The following is a 26007-nucleotide window of genomic DNA, read 5'->3' as shown; positions in this document are numbered from 1 at the left end:
GGCTCTGACTGAAAACCATGCTGCTCACAGTTTACGTATACTTACTTGTAGATAACTGACAATATGAGTGGAAAATTTTGCAATAAAAAGCAGCTCATTCTAGTCCATAATGATTTGCTTTTTTGTAAAGTGTCCAAGAGTTGGCAGGACTTCAAGTTTCTTTTAATACTAGGATATGAGCTTTAAAATGGGAATTTCTGTCTCCTGCTTGCATTTTACCTTACCTTAAGATTGAAAATAAGAAGCTTAAGGTATAGCATAGGATGCACGCAAATTTTCTGGAATGGTATTCATTCCATATAACTTATTTTCAGGATGTTTTCCCTTAAAAAGGAAGATACATTTTATAAACAGAAATTAGTTCACATTTTGGATTTCATTTCCACTGATTAATGTTGAATCATATTTTTAAGTCTGAGTAAGAAAAGATGAAAATTTTACAAATGGAAAGAAAAAGAATGAGGTGAAATCTTTGTGTCACCAAGCACTATCATTCATCCCCTTACAAAGAGCAAAGAAGGATGTGGGGATGACCAGTTGCTCAGCTGCTGCTGAAGTTAAGTGATGGCATCAAGCACAGAACATCTATGTTTCAAACATAGATGTTTGATCATTTTATTAAATACAGTATGTAAAGATTTTTTTCAAGCAAATACAGCTGTGTGTCAGCCAATATCAAAAACTTCAGTCACAAAGCAGTCTTTCTTCAGGACTCTATTCACTTCTTTGCAACAAAGGAAAAAAAGCTAATATTCAGTTGGTGTTGGATCTTCTACCAAAACTCAGACTGTATTCTTCTAGAAACATTTTTTTTTAATCTCCCAAAAGGTTTTCCCACAGGACTTGATGTTTTTCCCAGCTTGTGTCCGATGACCCCAGAACAGTCTCTTGTTAATGAATTTTGGATTCTTGAACAGAAGTAAATCAGGATGCAGCTGAATTATGTGTTTCAGACAATTATATATTCACCAGAAATGTGTCAGCCAAAATGGAGAGCTTCAACAACTCATGTGTGTGTGAAGTCGGATTATCCAGCAAGGTTTAGTCAAAATAAATAAAATATATCAGAAATCATGTAAGTTTGTTTCCGTATTTCTGAAACTTTTTTCTTCCTCCACACACTAGTATTAAGAAACAAGGAAATGAAGGATTAGCTACATCAAATTAATACCACTGATGACAAAGGGCAAGGAAGCGACCTGCAGAAAGTCTCCAAGGAAACCACTGGCAGAACCAGAAACTGAGGCCAACCCATAGTGTCACACTCCAGTTGTTATTGGTTAGACTATAGAAAAGGTCACTGAATATCTTCAAGGCTTAAATGTTTCTTTAATATAGTCTATAAGAAAAATATGCTTGATTCTTATTAGTAGATGACAAGGTTGTAATAAAACCCTAGCAAAAAGCACAGATCTATACCAACCTGCACGCCAAACAGGAAGCAGCTATTACAGGTTTCTCTTTTTATTAAAAATTAAATTAACTCCATCTCCATTTGCCCAGAACTTAGGGCACCCAAATCCATGGATGGATTTTGCATGGATGAAGGTCCTTCAACATTTGACACTTTTCATTTGTTAGGAACACACCTTTATTTGCTATTAGAATACATTGTACAGTTCTAGTACTTGACCAAATTTCTTAAAGAGCACTGACACAAGAGGAATGTTTCTTAGACCTTGTCAAAACAAGTTACAAATATTTCTTTCTATTAAAAAATGTCACACTAGAATCACAGCTTTTATCAGAAACGTGGATTTTAAAAATAAATTTGAAATAAAGTATTTTATTTTAATTTTACCTTCCTTTTAAACATATTCAAGCAGAGGTTTCAGTCATTAACACAAGAAAGGCAAGCCTGAGCAGTCAGTATTGTTGCCTTCAAGATTGTCATTTGTGAAATCCATGCTCAAGTTCATGCTGTTATTATTCAAATATTTTTTCATTGCAGACAGAGAAGGCAGCCATGTAAACATACCCTGTTTCATTTACATCCTATTCTTAACCACCAAATAATAGCACCCAATGAACTACAAGATCATGCAAAGTGGAATAGCTCTAGTAGTACAAGTTGTATAGAGAAGCTGAAGTCTCATTCTGTAGTTAAGTATGATGCTCAAGTGATTCAAGTAAATCTGAAGCAGCCTTCTTCTTCCTCATATTTCTTTCAACAAAGACATAAGGAAAGTTCATTTAAATGAAAATCAGAATAAAGCAAATGACACAAAGAATTTTGCTTTGCACAGTTGTTTTCCCCTATACAGTAATTGTTGTAAAATAGTGCTTTCACAGACAGTTATGCACATTTAAATTTGCTAATACTTTTTATTCAGTTTCCTCCTTTTCCCCCAACAGCCCATAAATTTCTTTCCCTTCTTTCCTAAGTTCTTTACATAGAATGAACCTACTGATAGCTGTTGAACACCAAAAACCCACTCTGACTTTCTAGAAATAGTGGACACTAGTTTAAACAGAAAAATGTGCCAAAAAATGGTTAATGTGTTTCTCTGTGATCCAGGCCGGGTATTCTTGTTAGTGTTTGAGCCAAAGACGGATCATTTCATGAGAAAATTAGTGAAATAAGTGATGATACATGTAACAGGGAATATCTGCATTTCGTGTCAGAAAGCTACATGGATACAGAAATCTCACAAGCTCTGACATGATACAGATGTGAATTTGCTGACACCTTTTGTTCAGTTTTCTCCGTCTTTCCCAATGGTCCAGAAAGATTTCTTAGTCCGTGTAGCTCTTCTTACAATGCATAGCACCTTCCAGAAGAAAATAAAGAATAGCTATATATACATAAATCTCTCACAGCATATCAACATTTTGTAATATGTTTAGATTGGCTTAGAATAAGTCTTAATAATTCAATAATTTAGCTATGACACGATACATTACTTACACTACCAGCCAAACAGCCAAGAATGTGTTAAACAAGGGATTAGATGTTCTGGTAATGTTTCTCTCCTACTCAAAAAAAGTCTTGCCATCAGTATAAAAAACCACTTTGCTCCTTTATTCACTGCCACTCTGTGGTTTATTTTTTCTGACACACATTTCATTTTACGTAAACTAGTTACAACACTGCCTGTAAAAGAAATCAATCTCATCAACGCAGAGGGGGCAATTTTTTCATCTCCAGTTTGACAGGAAAGGGTACTGCAAAATGAATTACGGGAGGAAAGATGTGAGGATTACTTCTAAGTACTTGCTGACATGTTCCTCCCAGATATCTTTTGGCACAGTTTCACTGGGAACAGACTCAAGAGTTACAGAAAAAGTGTTTACAGAGGACCAATAGTTAGTCTAAAAGATTTTATGAGAGCAACCTCAATCCCCCTATAGTATTGTTAGTCCTAGCATATGTCATAGTTTACTCTGCCTGTAGATGCTTCATGACTAATGGAGTCAGGAAAGTATAATGAGATATTTAAATATCAGATTTTCATCCCTTTTTGTTTGTTTGAAGCAAAGAAAGTTCAGAACTGTTATTAGATGACTGTGATGTTGAGATGAGGATGTGGGAGATAATTACAAATGCTATTAAGCAATCTTCAGTATGAAAAGGAAAACTGAACTACAGGGGACTTCCAAAATTCCTAAAATCCATACCTTTCATGTAAACTACAGGCTACTTCCTATAACACAATTCGCTTCTTTGACCAGGCTGCAGTTGGACAATAGGGTCTTTGGTAATTCTCTACTGCTATTTTGTAGATGATTGCTTCTTCAATATATGGATTCCTTCTCTGACAGTGTTAACAGAGGGAAAAGCTGATTCCTTCTTTTATGTGCATACATGTGTAAACATATGACTTCATGCATTTCTTACATTATTCAGTGTCTGCCTCCTTTGGGTATCTGAAATGCTCTAGTATAATAAATGAGGGCATTAGGGAAAGTCTTTAAGCTTAGTATCATTTAATAGAAGTCTTTATATGTTCCATTTATATTGTTTTATCTAGTCTATTTCACTAATTCATGAGGGAGAGTTCTGTTGTTAGGGTTGCTAACACAGAGAATGAGAGAGAAGAAGTACCCCTGAGTAAAAACCTTATTAACAGCAATTCAGTGAATTTAATTCTTTCTGGAATACTGCCACCAATTACTTTCTGGCATGCTGACTTACACAGTATTTTATACCAGCGGTTGCCATGTGTACACACCATCAGAATTACTCTAATTGGCTGAGCATTTTGAAAGTTTCAGCCTGGCCTGACCTGAGCTCACAATGACTAGAGAAATGAGAAGAGAGAGAGAAAAAAAATGGTAAAAGTAAAATTTTATATCAATGCTATTGATAAGAAGGGACATACAGTCCATCCACCATCCCCGAACTGTGAAGATTTTGTTTCCCTTCTCTCTCTGCAGTGTTCTAAGCCTAGAGATTCCCATTTAATATAAATAAACTTAATTAGAATTAAAAGGCTCATCATGGAATGTTCTCACTGATCTGGGAGTGAATGATCCAGGAAAGGCAACGTATGTAGAAGGACTGAGAGGCATCTGTGTGGATTTTTAGAATTGAACTACTCGTTTCACACATGAATCCCCCATGTACAGATATTTTCATAAGTCTAGTAGAGATCAGTGAAGCTAAGACCATTTTCATTCAGAAGGGGTCACTTCTGTAACAATTCTTAGTCCAAGCTAGTAGGGAAACTGCTGAGTCCAGCCACATGTTTTTCTGACAATGACCAATAAAAAAACAGTAACGTAGAATTGTGGACCAAGACATCAAGGAAGCTTTACTTTGTCCTCAATGTCTAATGACTGGAGTGCGGCTTAGTGCTTATAGCCTTAATTTACATTGACTTCATGACTTTTCTATTAGAAGCATAGATATTCTTGTTGTCCATGAATATATTAGTCTGTTTTGAATGCTGTTGAGCCCTGACCTAAAAGATAAATTGCTGAATAAATTATCTGAAGTTAAACTGTGTAGAAATTTATTTCCTCTCTAATAATGTGAAAGGGGTTAACTTTCAGTCTTATAGACCGTCACATCAAGTTAATAGAAGGAATGGTTTTGTTTGCCATCCCCACATCATAAATTATTTTGAGCACTTCTTTCCTTTTTATTATCTCTTCTCTGATACTATAAATTTAAAGCTTTTTTTTCTCTTTAAATGCGGCTTGATTTTGTTAAGTATATATGTAGAAATTAATAATCAAGAGTGGATGAAACATTGAGATCCACATGTCAATTGCATAACATTCTAAAAACACTGAACTTGATCTATTAAATTAAATGCTAAACAATTTTCTTTCTCATTAAAATCATTATCAATTACTTTTATAAAATGTCATTGTTAGTCTTAATGGCTAGTTTCTCAAAAATATTGATGTGAATCATGTCAAAGTGCATCAAGTAGTGATTACAAACAAAAACATGTATCAAACTGAAGTTTTCACGATTCATTATTTTTGATGTGAATTGATTTAAAGAACAGAAATCAATTTATGTTTCTAGTTTTCCAGTGTTAAATTTAGCTATCTTTCTTGGAAATGAAGGCCATTACAAAAACTAAGATTACAGAGAATTTTATGAAATCATAAATCAGCTGCAACCATTTATTTAATAATCAGTGGCCATTGATGAGAAAAGCCTGTGCCTTCTTTTTGCTGGGCACTACAGAGTTCAATGAAGGCTCCCAAGTAAATTAGATGCAGGTACCCAACTCTTATCCAAGCCATATGCTGTTCATAAATTTGGGCCTATTACTTAACACTTAGAATACCACGAATCTAAGAAGAGTCTCCATAGCACTGAATGAACAGTAAAAAAGAATGCTTGCCCCAGTGTGCTCAGAGACTGAAAGGGCTCACAATTGGAAAGCTTTGGTTGAGAAACGGTGGATACTGAACGGTTAACAAGTTCACTGGAAAAAAATGCTACAAACCAATATTGTTTAGGAGAAATTTTAAATTCAGACTCATATAGACTGCCCTCACTATACTCAGTGAGAGCTGTCTCACTGTTGCAGAGAGCAGAGTTCATCTTTAGCAACTTAGGCACAACTCCTAAGTTATGCTTTGTACTTCATACAAAGCTTACATTATTCCTAGGTTGACAAAAATAACAGACAAGAATCTCCCCTGCCCTCTGTGGCTTTTTGCCATTATACCCATTACTGAAACAAATTGTCCAACCCTCATTATAAGGATGAGGTCATGTCTTGTGATGCAGTTTTGTGGCTAATTTCCTGAGTGAATCTGGAATGCCTATCTCATCTAAGGCAAGTTCCAAAATGCAGTGAAATCAGAGGGACTATGTAATGAATGCTGGATCAAGCCATGTATCTTACCAGTTAAGAAGAAAGGGATACATTTTTAGCCCCATAGTTAAAAGCAGCATCAAAAGCCTTTCCCATTAAATTATTGCAAGTAGAGAATATAAGATAATACATAAGGAAAACAGAGAACAGAAAATATTTGCTGATTTTATGATGGGCCTCTATGAGGCCCTCTATACTTGCTAACATTCAAAATAGCATTTCCAAATTAAAGATCAATTAAAAATAAAACCCTCAGGAGTCAAAGTGTTGAATATATATGAAGAGTTGAAAGACCTATTAAAATCTCTACCCTCAGCTAATATGTTCCTTGCTTTCAGTTTCAGCAAGAAGAAAAGGTTTCTATCATACAGATAATACTAAAATAAACAGAAATCAAAAATAATATTTTATATAATAGTGAATTCAGTAAAGCAATGTACTAAGGTTGAGGAATTTACCTTATGGTCCCAAAAAAGGAATAAATATTGGTGAAAGGAAACTGCAAGTCACAGAATCCTAGAATCACACAATGCATTAAGTTGGAAGGGACCTTTAAAGGTCATCTAGTGCCAACACTCCTGCAGTAAGCAGGGACACTTTGAACTAGATCAGGTTGCTCAGAGCTTCATCAAGCCTCACCTTGTATGTCTCCAGGGATGGGGCCTCCACCACTTCCTGGGGCAACCTGTTCCAGTGTCTCACCAGCCTCATAGTGAAGAGTTTCTTCCTCATGTCTAATCTAAATCTACCTTTTGTGGGTTTGCCCCAGCAGAGAGCCGGGCACCTTGCAGCCACTCGCTCTTCAAGAGGGAGCGGGGGTGGAGGGGGGTGATGTTTAAGGGAGGGGAGAGGGAGGGAAAAGAAAACCAAAGAAACCAAAACCTCGTGGGTTGGGATAAGGATAGTTTACTGGGATAGCAGAGAGATAGAGATAATAATAATAACAGGACTTTATAACAAAATATATGAGAGTGGTGATACACAACACAATTTCTCACCAAACCGCACAACTCAGGTCATACAGCTCAGAAGTGTTCCAAAACCAGACTGTTCCCAAAACCACACATCCTGGAGCTGCCTGCTTCTCCCCCCACAAGCCCTCCTTTATGCTGAGCATGATGTAATTAGTATGGAATACGCTCTTTGGCCTATCCTGGCTGTGTCTCCTCACAGCTTCCTGGGTGCCCCCCACCTTCTTGTTAGCAGGCCAGAATGCGAAACTGAAAAGCCCTTGCCTGCTTGGCAGCAACTAAAGCATCAGTGTGTTATCAGCACTGCTCTCATCCTAACATGGCATTACACCGGCTCCTGGAAAGAAATTAACTCTATCCTAGCTGAAACCAGGACACTGCTCAAGTTCAAAACCGCTGCCCCTCATCCTGTTGCTACACGCACTTACAAACAGTCCTTCCCCAGCTTTCCTGCAGGCTCCCTTCAGGTAATGGAAGGCCGCCCTAATGCCTCCCCTGAGCCTTCTCTTCTTGGGGCTGAAAAAGACCAAGTCTCAGCCTGAAAGTGGTCCGGAATAAAAAGTTTCTCAGAAAAACTTGGAAAGTGGTTATTTGAATTGAGAACTTGAGATCCAAGTCAGAAACTTAAATGCAAAAAAAAAAAAAAATATTCCACTTCTGATGTTTTCTATCTGTGTTTGCACTGACAAAGATAAAGTTCTTAGTGGAAAAAACATGGCTGTTTTGTGGAGCCTGTGTATTTTCTATTTTCAAACGTCCCATCTACAAGACATCAAATAAACAATATATGACACCTACCTTCAGAGGACATCTAAGTCCAGCATTTCATATCAAGAACAAATTTAGTTGGAAACACTGTCAGATTCTTTGGTCAAAACCTACGCTGACTGAAAGTTTAAAACATATTTTAGGGGAAAAAAAGGAAACTCAAGGGTGCCTTCATTTTAAATAGATAAAAAATTACACTTCTTCCCTCCCCCCCCAAATTGTAGCATCATAAAAAGATTGATTTTAAATACAGCAAATATTAACAGTTATTCATGTGCATATACATGTACATCCATACAAATATCCATTGATGTATATGTATATGCTTCTATAGAAATTTATTCTCATTTTCATACTAACACTCAACAAGATAGTGAGATAAATGGCCCTGAGTATAAATGAGAATGAGACCTTGTGTTTTCCATTAGCAGAGCGAGGATCACTAGCTTAATCCAACATTTGACATACTGGACAGGCTGAAATGTGCAAGAACCCACAGTTAAATCACTCTTTTAGGAAAGAAGAGGCACAAAGATCAGATCTCAGGGAAGTGCCTCAGGTCAAAATTCTTAGTCTACATGGCAAATGTAAAGCTCTGCTGTTTTGTGATGCTGCTGTGCACTTGCACTCAGGGCAGGATTTATGAGAAAATGACAGAATCCTTCAAAGGTTCTGGCTTGCTTTTTACATTGGGTTTTTTTTGTTTCTTTTTCCTTTGGCATTCTCCTGTAAACAACATAACAGTGAAAAGACTCTCCCTTCTAACTAAACAGATGAAAGGCCCTTTTGGTGGAATGGCTGGTTTAAAAACAAAAATAAAATCAATTCTAGAAAGAACAAGTAAAAAGGCTTGAATTCCAGTGGCCTTAATTTCCATTTCATGATTTTGTCTGTAAATATTTACTTACAAACTTCTGTCACAGACAGTGGCATTTTGGTGAAGATCAATATTGAGTTCTGGTCTATAAACCACTGTATTAGATATGATAATAGATGTAGAGACCCTCAACTCCGAAGTCTTGTGAGATCTTCAACATTGTAACATTGTGAATATAAATCTAACTGAGTACTTTCAATTTATAGTCAGCCTAAGCTTCAGGTGCACTCAATTTATGCTCAGCACAGCCAAATAAAGTGAAAGAGAATGAAATCTTTAAGTCATATATCTGCTTCTCTAACCTCCTGATATCCACAACTTGTAAATGCCCTCTTGTATAATCCAGGGCAGCCTAAAGTCTCACCTACTTTCAATTACACAAACTTCAGGGACTGCCTAGAAGCTGGGCAGTATCAAAAATCCTGACTTGTTTCTTCTTGCCAAAATAATTGACAGAAGAGATGGGAACAACAGAAGAAAGGCCATGCAGAAAAAAAAAAAAAAAGAAAGTGTTGAGCCAAAGCCTCAAGTAAAAACTAGAAGGCTCCAGGGTCAGAAATGCACAATATGGGTAAGTACTATGCCTGCATCTCATATTTCACTTGATAAATGCTAAGATACTACTAAGAATAAGGATTTATAAAGCAGAATTGATGGCTTATAAGCAATCACCAGGACTAAGACTTGGAAAACCTCAGTTAAAATATTACCTTTTCCTTCTTCAAACCAACTAGACTCACATGGGCCTGTCTCTTAGATGGAACAAAAGATATTACTAGATGACAATACTCCACAATTTTGAACTAGACTGCTGATCTCCCTGGTATAAATGTGATTCCTTAGAATAGGGGAGCATTTGTGCAGCACAGTACTTGTGAAAAGAAGAATTCTACAAGGAATATTATGAAGAATATTAGTGTGGAAGAGTTTAAAAGTGAAAAAAAGTAGATAAGCAGCATGCAACTTTCGTGAAACCTCTCTCACCTTGCTGCCTTCATTACCTGTAGCAGTAATCAGATGGAAATAGAATCACCTTTTTGCCTCATATTATCCATTGTGCAAAGTAAAACCCTGTGGTCCTTTGTGTAATTTTCATTGTGAATGTGCCAGTCTTCAAAGACATCTGCTCTGCTCATTCATAGCTGTGATTCTTTCCGCTATAGATAAGCTGAACTGATTGTCTCCAACTTTTGGTTTTGGGGTTTTTTTGGTGGTTTATTTTGGGGTTTGGGTTTTGTTGGGGTTTTTTTTTTTTTGGGGGGGGGGGGGGGGAGTTGGTGGTTTGTTGGTGTTTGTTTTGTCTCCGCATGTTTGTTGTTAGCTCATAGTCCTAGAGTGAACCTGACAATAAACCATCCATTCATTGTGGCTTATTATTATATGCTATTTATGATGTAATAACTCATAATTTTTATGATAAGAATAAAGAATATTGTGCTGTTATTGCTGTAAATAATAATAAGGTTTTGTTAAAAGTACAAAAAAAAGCAAATTTAAAATTTTCTAGTATCAAATTTTGCATCTATTTAAAAACAGATGAAGCAAGAAACTGATTTTGTCTGAAAGTTTTGTCAGTTGTCTGGAAACTTACTGGCAGCTTGGAAATGAAATTAGGTTAATCTACAATAAAGGTCTCATCTAAACTTCAAGGAAAAAAATATTAATTTTTCAATTTTTTGTTGATGATCATCTCCTATAAACAATTCCAAAGTAGACAAGACAGGGGAAACGGCAACTGGTATTGCTTTTGCTTCTACAGTCCACCATTAGACTTGCCCCTCATCTCACCAAAAAAACAGAAGGTGAAAGATGCTGTTTCATTAACTGAAATATTTGCTAGTTAGGGCAAGTTAATGTTTGCCTTCTGAAGTGAAATACACAAATCACAGTGACCTATTTGTGCTGGATTATACATTTTACAATGATATCTGAATTTCTCCCCGTAAATGGGTAACTTCTTTCAGCTTTTGGTGTAAAATAAGAAACTTCTCAGTACCACCACATACTTGAAATATGTTCCAGATAATTTCAGTTTGACTGTGTCTTCCTAAATATAATAGAAAAATGATGTCATTTTCTCCAAAAGTCTTCATGTGACTCTAGCAGAGTTCGATAAATTTCAAGGAGTGTGTGGTCACAACAATGAATAATGATACTGAAAATGACTAAATCATTTAATACCACCCTACCCACATGTGTATCCAGGGACAATCCTCTGCAGTCTTAGGATCCAGTCACAAAGTTCAAAGTAACAATTGCCTGAATTCTGAGTTCTGTACTGAGAGGGTGGTCGGGCACTGGAACCAGCTCCCCAGGGAAGTGGTCACAGCATTGAGCTTGGCTGAGCTCAAGAAACGTCTGGATGCTGCTCTCAGTCCCATACTCTGACTTGGCTGACCCTGTGTAGAGCAAGGACTTCATGATCCTTATGGGTCCCTTCCAACTCAGAAGATTCTATGAATGGTAAATTCTTACACCCCTTCTGTGAAGACACAGAAGAACAGGTTATTCTGTTAGATGAAATTATGCTTGTGATAATCTGCCCTGCTAGCAAACAAGCTGGTGTAAATTTTATCTTTATAAATTTATAATTTAGAATTATACATTTTTATGAGTAAAATTTTATCTTTATATATAAAAAACACCTTTTGAGTGTGACATCTAGTATAAATATATATGTATTTTTCCAATCCTTAAGTTTCTTAGAAGTTCACTTGAAGATTCAGCCATCAACAGTCCTAGGCAAACTAACATTTCTGCAATATCGAGCAAGGTTAAGGACTAAGTTCTTTTTAATTCAAAACTTCTCTATATAACTTACTTTCAGGCTTTAGGGAGAGTCATAATTTTAAACTACATTTTTAATTCTGAGTAATTCAGACATGGTCCAAACCAGTAGCTGGTTTAAAGTGAACACGTAAAGTGTAGAAACTCAAATATGTGTGCATGTATAGGATATGTTCATTATAAATTAATGTTAAAAATGTAAGTACATTCAATTAGGTGCTTGATCAACAAAAAAAATAATTTATACTGTTAAGCTGCTTTTTTTTTTTTTTCTGTTTTTCTTTCCTTGCAGAATTACACATTTCCTCATCCAGTACTTAATTTCATAACTTTGGCTATCCCAGAGTAGTAACTGTCCGGGAATTATTTTCATATTAATTTTCAAATTAATTCAGAAGCAGTTTCTGCTGTGAAATTGTTTTTTTGTGCCCATTTTAGACATACATGTGTTATAACATCATACCTCCTGACTGTCCAGAAAACAAAACACCGTAAAGAATAATGTCCAATTTATTGTTATTTAAGAAGATGATGTCATTAATTAATTTTTTTTTAAGAGACTTGCAGGTATCGCTAAGGCATTATTTCACAGCAGGGAAAAAAAGCCAAAACCAATTTATAGTTTCCTGAAATTACACCCATATTCATTTATCTAATATTTGGCATACCAGTATTAGTTGATTCTCAATGAAAGGGCAGGTGAAACTGCTGAGGTTAGTTTTAAAATATGCTCTGTGCAGGTTTCATCTGCACCTGCAATATTAATTCTGCTATTCAATTAAAAATATGAGAATAATTAGCAAACACAGAATATAGGCGGTACATAGTTTGTTGCCTGTAAGATACAGAAAAGTTTCTTTCAGAAATCCACTAGTCTCAGATGTACAATACTCTCTTAAAGGCAGTAAGAAAACATAAACATTTTAATTTTTCTTAGCAGATACTGGTTACTATTTCTAAATATACTTAAATATTAACTGAGCTGTCTCCGTTATACTTGTGACTGAATATTACATTTTATTGATGAGGACCTTCATAGAGCTTTTAGGCTTACCCCTAAAGTAAGACAGACAAAGATTAATTCATCCCCAAACTAATGTAAGACAGAGGAGAAACATTCATCATGTGGAGAAACCTCCATCATGAAGTTATGGGATTCCTTATCAGAAAAATATTTTCCTAAGCTCATTGCTAAAGTCTCTCTTATACTCTGAAGAGAAAGAGGTTTCTATCCTTTCCAAATTTCTCTCCTTTCTCACACCTCTGAAGTCAGAGGAAAACCATTCAATTCAATTCGTACAGGGTCAAATTCTTAATCCTTACTGTTATACATTTGTATATTCTTGCTATCCGTGTAAATGTTAAATCCTGTTTTCAATCCTGATAAGCTCCTGGCCTCAGTGATACCTTGAGGCAATGTATTCCCAAAGCTACTTGTGTGACAATGTACTTCCTTTCATCAGTCATAAAGTTGTTGCATTTCAATGTCCCTGAATGTATAGCAGTGCAAGCAAAGCACGTGTCTTTTTTAATTTTTCTCGGGACTACATTAATTTCTCCACTTCTATCTTTTTTGTCCCTATTTGTCCTCTTTCTTAAGTAAACTGTTCAACTCTTTTCAGTCATATGGAAACAGAATTTTGAGTGCCTTCTCTTTCTACTGAAAGTCATGCTGAATTAGTTCTTTATTTACTTGGACATAAGGTAGCAAGACTGCTACTGCCACAAACATCCAGTGATTGGCTTTTCTTGATGTTATGTTTAATTTGATTTTAAAATAAGTCTTAATTTAACTATTTTGGGGATGAAATGAAATGATTCTGACATAAAGGAAATGTTTTCCACCAGCTAAGCTTCCTAAAATATATGTGAGAAAAATTTATGTAGACAAAAGACTTCAGAGTATAGAAGCAGACAAATAAATCTGAAGGAGTTGTGGACAGATTTATACATTTTATGTATTTTAATTGCACTGGCACTTTCATTTTTCTGTAATTGCACTTTAATTGCATATATTATTCTAAATTTAAAAAAGTAGTTAAAATGGCATTGTACTGGATGAAATAATTTCAGGCACTTACTGCAGATGTTTTAAACAATTCATGTGTGGAACAATTTCATAGTCCTATTATATAAAGCATTTAAAAATTGCACTTGAGTAATTCTGTCTGCAATCAGCAAAGATCCCATAATATTGGTTTTTTAGTCATCAAAGGAAGCAAAGCTGAAACCTGGGAACTAATAAAGCCTATTCCTTTTGCCTTCTGGGAGGTCTCTTGAGAGTCTGGAGTTATGAAAATCATACAGCTTACAAACCTTCTTCTGAATTTGGGAGACAAACTCAAGGAATTTTACTTTCAGACATGGCTCTGACTTTTGTTGCTTTCTGATCCATTTTCATAAGGTACCTGTCTGTTCTTTAAGCCCTTGAAACCAGAATTTCTGCCAGTTTCCTGTATGTGGCTAGTGATTTCAAGTCCCTTTGGTGAAATACCTTACAATACATTTTTTCTTGAAAATGTTGGACTTTCTTTGAGTACTGCTCCCATATGTAATGTGTGCCATGCTGGTGATGACTACAATTAATTTGTGGAACCTGATATCACGTATCATTTTAGAAATTCAGACTCTGAATTCAACATAATTGCAATTATCTATTAAGCTAACACTGCATCAATTAATATCACAATTAATATTATTTTATTGGCCAGAAGTCATATTGAAGGTGAAGATTCTTTCTGTATGAGGCATTAACAGATCCTTGAAGGATGTGTTACTGAATTTAAAACTAGAGTTAAATGTTGCCATGAGACAAACTAAAAAATATAGAGGAGGTGAAAACAGCAGATAGCATCTCTGCCTCAAATCTATTGATATGGGTTTCATTGTACCAACAGTGTTGTAGCTAAACCTCTCAGTTACTTCTTCAGGAGTTCTGCTTAGAAGCAAGGAACTACAGGACAGATCTTCACTTTTGGTTTTTGCTTTTTTACTGGCATGCATCCTGCTTTTCATAGTCCAGCGTGTGTTTATTAGTATGTAGGTTATTTCCTCTGGTCCTGTAAACAGATGAACCATTATTTATACAGATTCGGTATTGGTGAACCAATAAACTGTTTATAGGCCATTGCTAATGAGAAGCAATTATTTGTAATTTTAGATTTTGAGACTTTTATGGAGACAGCTTAGTGTAATAAAGTATATGAAACTATTAAGTTTCTCACAGCTCAGTGATGTGCACCATTAGTGACTGGCACAAAGGTAGTGCAAAAATATAGCAGACAATTACAGCTGGATAAGTATGAAAACTAGAAATTGAACTTAAAAACATCCCCAATTCAATATGTACAACAGTGAAATGAATTTGCCATCCTTGTTCTGCTTCTGCCCACATAAAACTCTCCCTTGGCTTTAATAATGGAAATGGATGGAAGGGCACAAAGCAAATGTTCCAAATACCTACATTTTTAAATATGAGTTATCTGTACATTACCCTTTCCAAGCATAAACATAAAAAAGTAATGTGCAGTTTGCTCTGGCTTAATATATAATAAATAATAAGAGCAATACCATTTAGAACTTTCATAGCACTTTTCATCTGGAAATCTCAAAGCAGCTTACACAAGGGGGATAGCAGAGTAGCTCTGGCTTTAAAGAGCCTTTCAAACTCACACATCATCCATCTGATGAACGAAAAGGACACAAAGTCTGAGTAATATGTTCATCCCATAGGCAGTTACAACGAAATCTTGCATTAGCGGGACGTATTCAGTTTACAGTAGCTACAGTCTAAAAGTATGAGAATGTCAGCACTGAAGCTGTGAAGATGTGAGAAACTGAAGGCCTAAAGGTCAGCACCCAGACTTCCACCAAAAAGCAGAAACTGAATTCTAGGGCGCTAAAACATATTTTACAACGCTCTGAATACCAGTCACGTAGGTATCTCCACGCCTTCTCTGTGGGATGAAGAATGGCACTCGGACTTAAATTCTGCCAGTTCTGACTCACTTTTTTTTGTGGAAAAAACAGGGAAGAATGAATCAACAAAATTATTAACTTTACAGATAACCTGGTTTTATGTGGACAGTCCAAGAAAGAAGAAATAAAGTTCAAAAAAATTCTGCTAAGTTTTTTGCAATAAAATGTCCTAATGAAACCCACACTTTTAGCAAAACCAAAAAATACTATTCCAATCAACTATTATCTGGGGAGGAAATGTTGTTAAAAAGAGTGATCCTTTCCTCCACCGTTCTCCTTTTTCGCCCGATTTCTTTCTTCATCTCTTTTCTCAGCCTTTTGCAATAGAAAAAAATGGAAAGGGAAAAGAGGAGGAAAAGACAGAAGAAATAAAAATGTTCCATACTGATTTATTTTTCCTTTTCTGATCAAAAATGCAATCTAAAGTTTAAACTTTTTCAATCTTCTAAGCATGTTTTCAGGACCATGTACAGCACCTAGTACATTGTTATGGATTCTAGTGCAGACAAATAATCACTTCATATTTCTGTCATAAATGTTCTCTGAACAATTGCATTCCTGGTGTTTCTGCCTCATGTCATTTAATGCTCCATCTGATGCCTATGTAATCGTCTGATAACAGAAAACAGTCAGGAAAGATCACCTGCAATTTCACTTGTTTCTCCTAAAAAGAAAAAAAAAAAGCAACATTCTAGCAACTTATGGCACATTTTACTATAATTTTCAGTTGATCTCTCTTTTGAAATACTGCTAGACAGACAGCAGGTTATATATCAATGTTTCTTTGATCTCTTACATTTAATTGGGGACACCAACAAGATCTTTCATGTTTATAGGCCAGCAATGAGTAAAAAGCAATGTTTCATGTAAAGCCTGACAAATTGTCTTTTCTTCTTTTTTTTTCCCTATGGATGGAGGACCAAGTAATCTCTTTGTTGTCTTTACACTGTCAACCTCTGTCTCAGAGATTTAAAAAACTGAGATTAATATGAAAAGGAGAACCTTCATTCCTATAGCAGAATGACTAGCCTGAATCTTTGCTGCCTTTTCTGGTGGAAACTGAGGGATGTGCTAGTCTGTATATACACTGAACTCACTCTGCCAATGTAAGAATAAGCAATACATTTTGTTGTGAAGGTAAAATGAAATTAATTCATATTTCAGAAGGCTACTTCCTTATACAATTAAATGCATTTTATGAAAACCCAGTGCTTTGAAAGGGAAGTGTTGGCACATTGAAGATTTCCAAAGAGCCAGTGCAATGGAAAGAAAGACTTTTCCTGTAGTAATCACCTGTAGGTAACTCTGAAAAGAAAAAAAAAGAAATATACATATATATATATATATATATATATGCATATATATATATGCATATTCAAGTTTAATTCCATCTGATAAATTAAGATGTTACCAAACCTTTTAGGACTAGATTATCCTGTATCCTTCAGATTTGTACAAAGGCATAAGATAAATTAAGGAACTACTTTTTCATTATCTTGCCCTTAGATGTCTGTGACATTTTAAACAGTGTGACACCCTAACACCAAGTAAGAGAAGGAGCTGGTGTATACAAAAATTAAATGAATAGTCATTTGCAGCAGATGGAACCATGCCATATACAGAGGTGCTGGCAAAAAAAAAAACTCCCCACAATACCTACTATAACAAGATCTGCTGTATAGTCCTCTCTTTGTTCTGACCTGGTTTTCATCTGTACAACAATACTCAGCAGTTTTCTCTTATTTGAGAGCTATTTTAAAAGACTGCTAGGGTGAATGGCACACGTTTAAAGTAACTGGTTAATTAGGCAATTAACAGCATCTATTTTCCTTCAAGCTCTGAGACCATAGAATCATAGAATCGTAGGGGTTTGAAGGGACCTGGAGAGATCATGGGGTCCAACCCCCCTGCCAAAGCAGCTCCCTAGCTCATATTGCACAGATAGGTGTCCAGATGAGTCTTTAATATCTCCAAAGATGGAGACTCCACAACCTGTGCAGTCATTTTGGTTGCATTGGATTGTTTTTCTAGTATGTAAACACAAACCACAGAAAGAATTTTTCTTTTTAAAGAAGGCAAAGGAAAACCAGAAAACTATCTGTAATCTCCTTTAGTATGAACTTTTGTTGAGCAAGCAAGATGGCCACATTCTGCAGAATTTAACTCTTGAAGCTGAGTGTTGTTGATTAAGCAATTGTTCCTGCTAAAGCAAAAGGCCTTAGTGGCTATTTGGAAATTGACCTTTCTTATCTAGTAATCTTCAAACCTGATTGATGGATTGTATTTTCATCTTACCTGCTCCTAATAAGCTTCTTTGTATCTGTTGATTTAGAATAATTACATCTTTAAAGCAGGTTAATTTAAAAGGTCGCTTTATCAAACATTTTCCTATTGACTAAAATCTGTAGCCAGCCAATTATGCTTTCATTTATGTGTTGCCTACCTGCTGCCCTGTGATTGCCCAGAAACTTTTTGTCAAAAACATCTGTGCATTTAAAGACAGGGCGGTATTTGAATATACACAATCTTTGCTCCTATATCAAATGTAATGGGTGAGATTCTAGACCGACTAAAGCAAAATAATTTGGATGAAATTCAACAGGGCCATGTGTTCACATTTTCAATTTCTAGTAAGAAAACTGAGAAACCACCACTTACAGATATTTGATCTAGCATCAATGAAGTCAACAAGAAAAACTATGACTGACTTCAAGGAAGTCACTGATTAGTTCCAAAAGGATTTATTTTAACTGTCTGAAGACTCCTCAGCCTTTCAAACCACTTTCAGGCAGAATGTAGGCCAAATCCAAATGACTCAAGAAAAAAATAACTATTGTTATGGCCAACGAACCTCTGATCTTTCTCTCTTTTTTTTTTTTTGTTTGTTTTGTGCCAGTATGGAGTTCCCTGGATGAGCAGTAAAATCAGTGATTTCATGTTACCATGCCCACACAGCATTTTTTTCCTAATACTTAAGTATTAGGAAATCCTTGTGCACTAAATTATCAGAAGTGACAATTGTTTTTCATTTCAGACTTAAAATGAGAAGCCATTGGGCAACATAATAACCTGTTCAGTTGTTGTTTCTAGGACTGAAAACGAGACCTGTGAATACTGAGGTAAAAATGAAGTGTGACTATTATATTACTGGTATGCAAAGATCACCACCTTGCATATGACAGTGGTTTGTCATAATCCAGGACAATAATAGGAGAGGAGGAAAAACATTTTGTGAGTGTATTGCAAACGAAAGGACTGCTCATGATAGATGAACAACAAAGAAGCATTAGTTTATAGTTGTTTAAAGCATTTGATAGATGCAAAGTTCTTAGAGGAGAGAGGTGGATGCCTGGTTTCCTGTGTATTATAGTACACAGGACCTCCTTGCACTTTATCTCAGCCTGTCTGCAGCAATTTGCTAATGCTAAGTTTCATCAGCCTATTTGTGGACAAAACGTAAGATACAGCTAGATATATTTTGCCCATCACTAAGGCAAGCATGGAATGAAAACTGTCTGAGAAAGCACTGCAACAGTGCATAACAAATTAGCTTGAGGTGTGAAGTAATGTGAACCTTCATCATCAATCTAAATATGCAAATTTAATCACCTGAGTTGGATTTTGTGTGTGTCTGATAACAAAACTGAAATCTATTTTCTTTCAATAGCTTCTTTGAAAATTTTTCAAAACTCTGAAAGCAGTTCATCAGGCATCAACTTTGGGGAACACAGTCCAGCATGTTCAATAACAGAAGAAGACACAGATGATGTGCCAGAAATATTTCCTCTCATACAGACTACCCACATTCCTCCACAAGCACAGAGAATTTATGACCCTGAATTAAATTACAAATTTTCAGTGTATTTTTATGCTGCCAAATCAAGAATGAAATCCACTGTATGAAAATAAATTGCAATATTAAATTTCCTTATTCCCTTTGAATTTCACATTGTTAAGATGAAATTTCTTTAATATTTAAAATATAAAACAAGCTAAGTTTTGGGAATAAACCCCAGCACAATCTCCTTGTGCAGATCTTTCTCGGGTACTGAAAAGCTCTGATGAAAATTTACTATAGATTTTATTATAGTACCAAAATTTGGAAATCTGTCAATATGAATTGGTCACACAGTCAGGTTAAGGAAAGATTGAAATCTGTAATGCAGTAGGAAAAAAAAACAAAGCTTCTCTCCCTGGACAATTCTGATTTCAGCAGAAATCCCACTTTTATCAGTATCAATGTGTTTTAGTGTCTTGCACCTCATTCTAAAAAGAGCACATGCAAAATAAATTAACATGACTGAAAATCTATTCTGATTGCTCACTGTCCTGCGGCACAACAGTAATTGTCAAAATACTTTTACATACTTTTATAAGAGAAGACTTCTATTGTAAAATAGTTTGTGTCATTTATCAGTGCCTAATACCACTGTTCTGATCAAACTGTTAATTGCTTCTGGAGGAAAAGGAAATAATCCCAAATTAATTGAACACACAATTCTTGCTTAAATTTTTAAAAAAATGTGAATTCAGTTAGGAAAATTAATAAAATAAAAAATCTTTTAAAAAGAGTTCTCCTGTACCTCAACACAGAAATGTATAAGCGGATTTGAAAAATACAAATTTTCTAATAGATTGTAATTATAATAATGAAAGAATCCCATTCCTTCCTTCTGGAGGGATATTAACACTCTGTAGTTTACAGGATGAATTTAAAACCACTTTTCTCAATTGCTACCTTCACAACACAATTTGTAATTAAAAGTAAAGGTTATAAAATTTTAACTGCTGTTAGTGACTGCTGCCAAGAAACACTTACCAGCAATTTAAACAATGCAGAGGGCAGAGAAAGAGTCCAAGGAAAAGACGTATATTATAGCATTTTGTTATAGAATTTGGACAGAGAGAGAAACTATGCTTGGACAAATAAGTAATTGGAAAGAAATTGATAGAGAGGTAATTGAGAAAAAAGAGATTTCCTGATAAATTATTTTTTTTTAATTCTCTGTGTTTATATAAGCAAACAAACAAATAAAGCCCAAACCCTTAAAGACGAAAATCACTTGCTCTGAACACGTATAGAATAAAATCTTTTCATATGACTTCTTTCTTCTTCAAAGAAGCATGACTGAATCAATTATTCCATTCAATTAGTGGTCTAAAACTCCCACAAATTAGCAAAATAACTATTTTATTAACATTTTAGCTAAAAAGAGATATATAAATGACCTCAGACTACAATACAGCATCACAAAAGGTACGGTAGACTGTAATTGTATCTCATTTTAGATGCTGCAGGGTTTTTTGATGACACTGTCTCCTTCTCATATGAAAACTTGATATAACCTGAGAATAACTCTGGAAAAACATAGCCTTTGTCACCTGATGCTCCAGCCTGTTGTATTCAGTTTGGAAAATGAGCACCTATTGAATAAATTTTGAATTTAATTTCACAAGGTAGGAACAAACACAGCTTTTATATTTCTGCTAAGTTTTAGTTTGCATGTTTTTTTCTCACATACTTGGTGGATTTATTATCTATTTCAGTGGTAGGTGCAATAGCAAAGGTGAAACCAAGTAGGCCTGCCTGGGCACACCACTGGTCTGATCCAGCAAGAAAGTTCTTAAGCTGCAAAGAATAAGAACTCCGCATGCAATTAGGCTTCTGAGCTCTCACATTAAATAACACTTGTAACTATTAGATCAGACATCCTTTCTGGAACACGGCTGGTTGTTTTTCGCATAAATAGTTTACATCATCTCTTCTTACGTGCTACTGAAGCGTTTAAAATTATGAAACACTCGTGTGTGTGTGTGTGTGTGTGTGTGTGTGTGTGTGTGTGTGTGTGTGTGTGTGTGTGTGTGTGTGTGTGTTATGGAATCCAGATATAACTTCTGGAAATAAAGTTGACATTTTGAAGTCTTTTTGATGTAAATAGTCCTTAATAAGGTAGATGTGACAGTGAGTCTCTCTGGGCAGTGTGCTGATAGTGTGTTTAATGTAGCAGACAGAAATCACTGAGTATCTTTAGTACAAAGAATGAGTCCGAGAACCATCTCAAAGACAGTATCTTGATGACCCTTTACAAGTACCTTAGAAAGAAAATTCTTTATCAGCTGTTACTTGAATGTTAATTTCTATCTCAAACAGCACACCACGACACAATCACTACTCTGGAAAATTTGCAGGTAGAGTACTTTCAGTAATAGTTACTAAGATACACACATTACATATATACACACATATTAATTCATACTGCTAGTACATTTTATTCTAATATAGTTATAATTGGCTAGAAAGGATTCAGAGCTGTTAGCATTTGGTTTCTTCTGGTATTTTTACCTTCCTGAAATTAGAGAGAAATCTGGATCATTTAACTTTTCTCTTTGCTTCTTCCTCAAGTCCAGAACACACATAGCTGACCAAGGATTCAGGTCTCCATTTGGGATGGGTAGTAGAGATCTGAATTTAGGTCATTCAGCCCTTATTACACTAATTCACTTGTTTGTGATGCCAAATGTTTGAGGGTGTTTCATCTTTTCATCAGAAAGGCTCTTAAGAACTTGAGAAAAGTTTAACAAATCAAATACTTCAACCTCCCATTCATACTGTGCTAAGCTTTCATATCAACATAATAGGGGTAAGATTACTGGAAGAAATCTTAAAATAAGTAACCATATAGATACCTACATACAAATTTGGACTTAATGCACCTTCTGAATGTTCTTCCAAAAAAAAGCCCTCAGATGGCTTGGGAACAGTTTAGCAGAAGATCTAGCTGGATGCCCTTCTGAATGATAAGCTGTAATTCAACCAGAACCTATGGGTTTCATGAGGAAAATAATGTGATTTTTTATGATCTGAATTATTCAGTAGATCCTATTGAATTGTCTGATGTCATTGTATCCTGCATTGTATTATGTGATTGCATGATTTAAAATGCACTGTTCTATGTCTGAAGTCTGTCATAACAGTAGCACATAAAACAACTTGCGTATTTCCATGTAGTGAAACTATCACGAAGCTTAATTATACATTTCAGTTAATGTTACTACTGTCCTTATGGACTGAGACACCAAAAGTAGCAACATTTAGAGTTTTGTCCTTTGATGTTCACTATATGCACGCTCCCCTTTCAGTCAGTCTTCACGCGTAGGTCGCATTAGCTCTTCTCTCCCCCAAAGTCAATTACTGGCATGTTTAATACCTACCTGATGCATTAGCAGAAAACTTCACATCAATTTTTCTCATTACCTTGCTCTGCCTGGTTAGTAGTCTTTTGTGTTGGGCTAAGTTTGAGTCCATTTCTGCTTCTGATGAGTGTGATTGTTTATTGCATTGCATTAAATTCACTGTGGATGGCTGGGTAACAAATGGACAAGCTGTAAGCCGGGGCCATAGGGGCAGGCAGTTGTCAACACTGCGATAAGCTAGTGCTTTATCATCAGAAACCAAAGAGTACTTAAATGATACTGGCTACAGTTATGGTCATAATTTATTGGACTCGAGTGACTACTTGCTGCATGGTGCCCTGCCTTTTCTTTTCTCAATTTCTGTTTTGCTGTAGTTGGCATTATAAAATCTCAGTTCGCTTGTACAAAATCTTTATCTCTGTAATATAAGAGACAACAAGAAAAGATACGCAGCAGAGAGCTGGAAAGGCTAATAATATATTGTGAAGTTTTTTGTAGGGCCTTTATGGAAAAAAACACCAAACTCTTCAGTCAAAATTGAATGAACATGCCCATCTTTACTGACATCTCTTCCCTCTTAATGTTTTTTTAAGAGGTTTTAGTTAAACAAGCCATTTTACTGCATTTGCATTTCAATTCTACACTTAGAAAGATAATGACATGATTTTGCTAAGCAGCCTAAAGCTGGTCAAGAAATCATTATTTTGACAAAGACAAAGCTATTTTGTTTTAATTTAGGCTTTCTTTCACAATTTGTTTTCTGTGAAAAGCCAGAAATATTTACAGTTTTAGAATTTCTTTCCCCAAAAGGTACATTTTCTCAAAAACAACTGTTTTGGGGGGTTAGTTCCTGTGAATTCTTATCAGTTCTTATCAATTCTTTATTCCTGTCATACCATATTATTCATGAAGCATACAGATGTTATATATCTTTACATGTATCCCATGGATTCCCTCATTACTTTGGTAAAGAAGTTATCCCATTCCCTCTGAAAGGCCCGACAGCATTCTTCATGTCACAGATGAACTGAGACCCATGTCACACAACTGACAGCATGAGGACCTATCAGTTCTGAAGGTCTGCAGGTAGTCGGTGGGAAAAACAGTTCTTAATTCACCCATATACCTCTGCCTAGCCTAACGCCTACCTTAGGACTCCGCTTCGCTTATCTTGTCCGGAGAATAAAGTAATTCTGTTACTACCACTTACATTACTTTCTCACATCTATTTATATTTTTGCACTGCATTTTTCAGCATAGGAAATTGCCTCTTTTGCCCCACCTTTTCCTTTTGCTGGCCCTGTTGTCACACAGTGGAGTGTGGTCTAGAAAAGGAAGGTGAAAAATACCATTGGCTTGGTTTAGTTTTCTGAATAATGGCATTTATAATTGTTTTGCCCCCCTCACCTACTCCATTTCAACATTTCTTTATAAATTTGCTACCAACTCCATTCTCTTTCCAGATTTCAGTTTCCTAATTTACTCCTACACAGCTGCTTGTGTTCCTGCACTTACGTACAGCTTTAGCTACTGCAGCTATTGTTTAAAAGAGAGGAACATGTTTTACTTGGTCCCACAACTGCATAGTAACACATTGTCCTGATCAGGGGTTGCCTATCACTTTTTTTTCTTTTTCTCATGATAGTCTTTCCTGGAAAAAAGTTTTCAGGTTCCTGGTTTCCCAGTGGGGGGAAACAAAAAACTCTGCATGTTGACAGAATACCATATTTTCCAGGGTGTCCAGGCATACAAGGTATGTATACCCTGTATATGTCTGTGAAAATAAGTTTGATAGGGTGGGGTTTTTTCAGTTTCCAGATTTTTTGAAAGGGATTCTTGTAGGTAAAAGAAAATAGTACTTAAATATGCCCGGAGGCTGCAAGATCAAGTCCTTATTTTTAAATTTCTATTTTGCATATTTATAATAAATTGCAAACTTGATGAATCTTACCATTTTCCAAGATTTCTATGAAAATTACATGTTTAAAAATTTATGTGAAATCCTAGACTTACAACAGTCAATAGCAATATGCCATCTGTGATAGCAAGGAGAGATTCTAGCCATACCTACAGATTAAGGCTTCCTGTCAGATAATTTCTGTTCTTCTCAGCTCCCTGGCAGAATTCTACAACAAACACAGAATCCCTGAGCAAATTCTGTCAGAAGAATGGTAAAGTAGTATAATAAGAATCTAGAAATAGTCCCCAGCTGTGTCACAGATTTAATGTGTTGTGTTAGGAAGTGCATGTAAATTCTACACTCCTCTTTTTTCATCAAATATAAAATGTGGACTGATTCTAATACTTGTTGTTAACAGAATACCATTGTTCCTTCATATTTTGAGTTCTCTGGAACAGCACCTCTTTATTGCTAGGTGCATTTAAATGGGTGTTGGTTTCATGCCAATAAATACTGCAATCCCACAGGCTTTTTCAAGAATCAATAGCAAGTTTATGTTTTCTTATTTAGATAATTCTATAGAATTAGAACGCAGCAAAAATCAGTTTCCCTATCTCCCATAATGAAGAACAAAAATAATAATTCTACAGTTAGAACCTATTTCATGAACAGATTACAGGCAATGCTACCCAAGTGATTATTCGAAGTGTTAACCATCTATTCAAACCACTCTCCCTCAAGCAAGGATAGTGTTCTAAGTGCTTAAAAATTCACTTTTGGAGGGTCTTCTGCTCTATTATTGTAGCTGCTCCATATTAAGCAAAGATATCCGATTAATGACTTAAACCTGAACACCCAAAGTCCTCCAAAATCACCCAAACTGCTGTTGCACTTTCTCTGCCAAATGTCTATACTTAGACCAACTGATTCTCTATTGCATCAGCATGCTTCTTTAAAAAGCTTTGTTTTATATAAATATACATTCTCTGAAAAAATAAAAATTACTCTGTGAGGAAAGTGTTAGGAGAAAATATGTTAACCACTTGCATTTGTTTGGAGTATCATTAAGGAGCTTTGTCATTCAACATCTGATATGACTTTGTATGCAAAGTGACAACAAGCTGCTTCTGCAGAGATGGGGCCTGCAGACTGTTTGTCGGTAACCATCAGATACACAAAGTTCCAACAGTGTTCTTACGACAACATGTTAGTTTAGATAACCAGATGGACCTGAAAAATCATGGATTC

This window comes from Gallinula chloropus (assembly GCF_964237585.1).
Source record: "Gallinula chloropus genome assembly, chromosome: 2".
In the NCBI taxonomy this organism is placed as follows: domain Eukaryota; kingdom Metazoa; phylum Chordata; class Aves; order Gruiformes; family Rallidae; genus Gallinula; species Gallinula chloropus.
Note: the sequence above shows the minus strand (reverse complement) of the source record.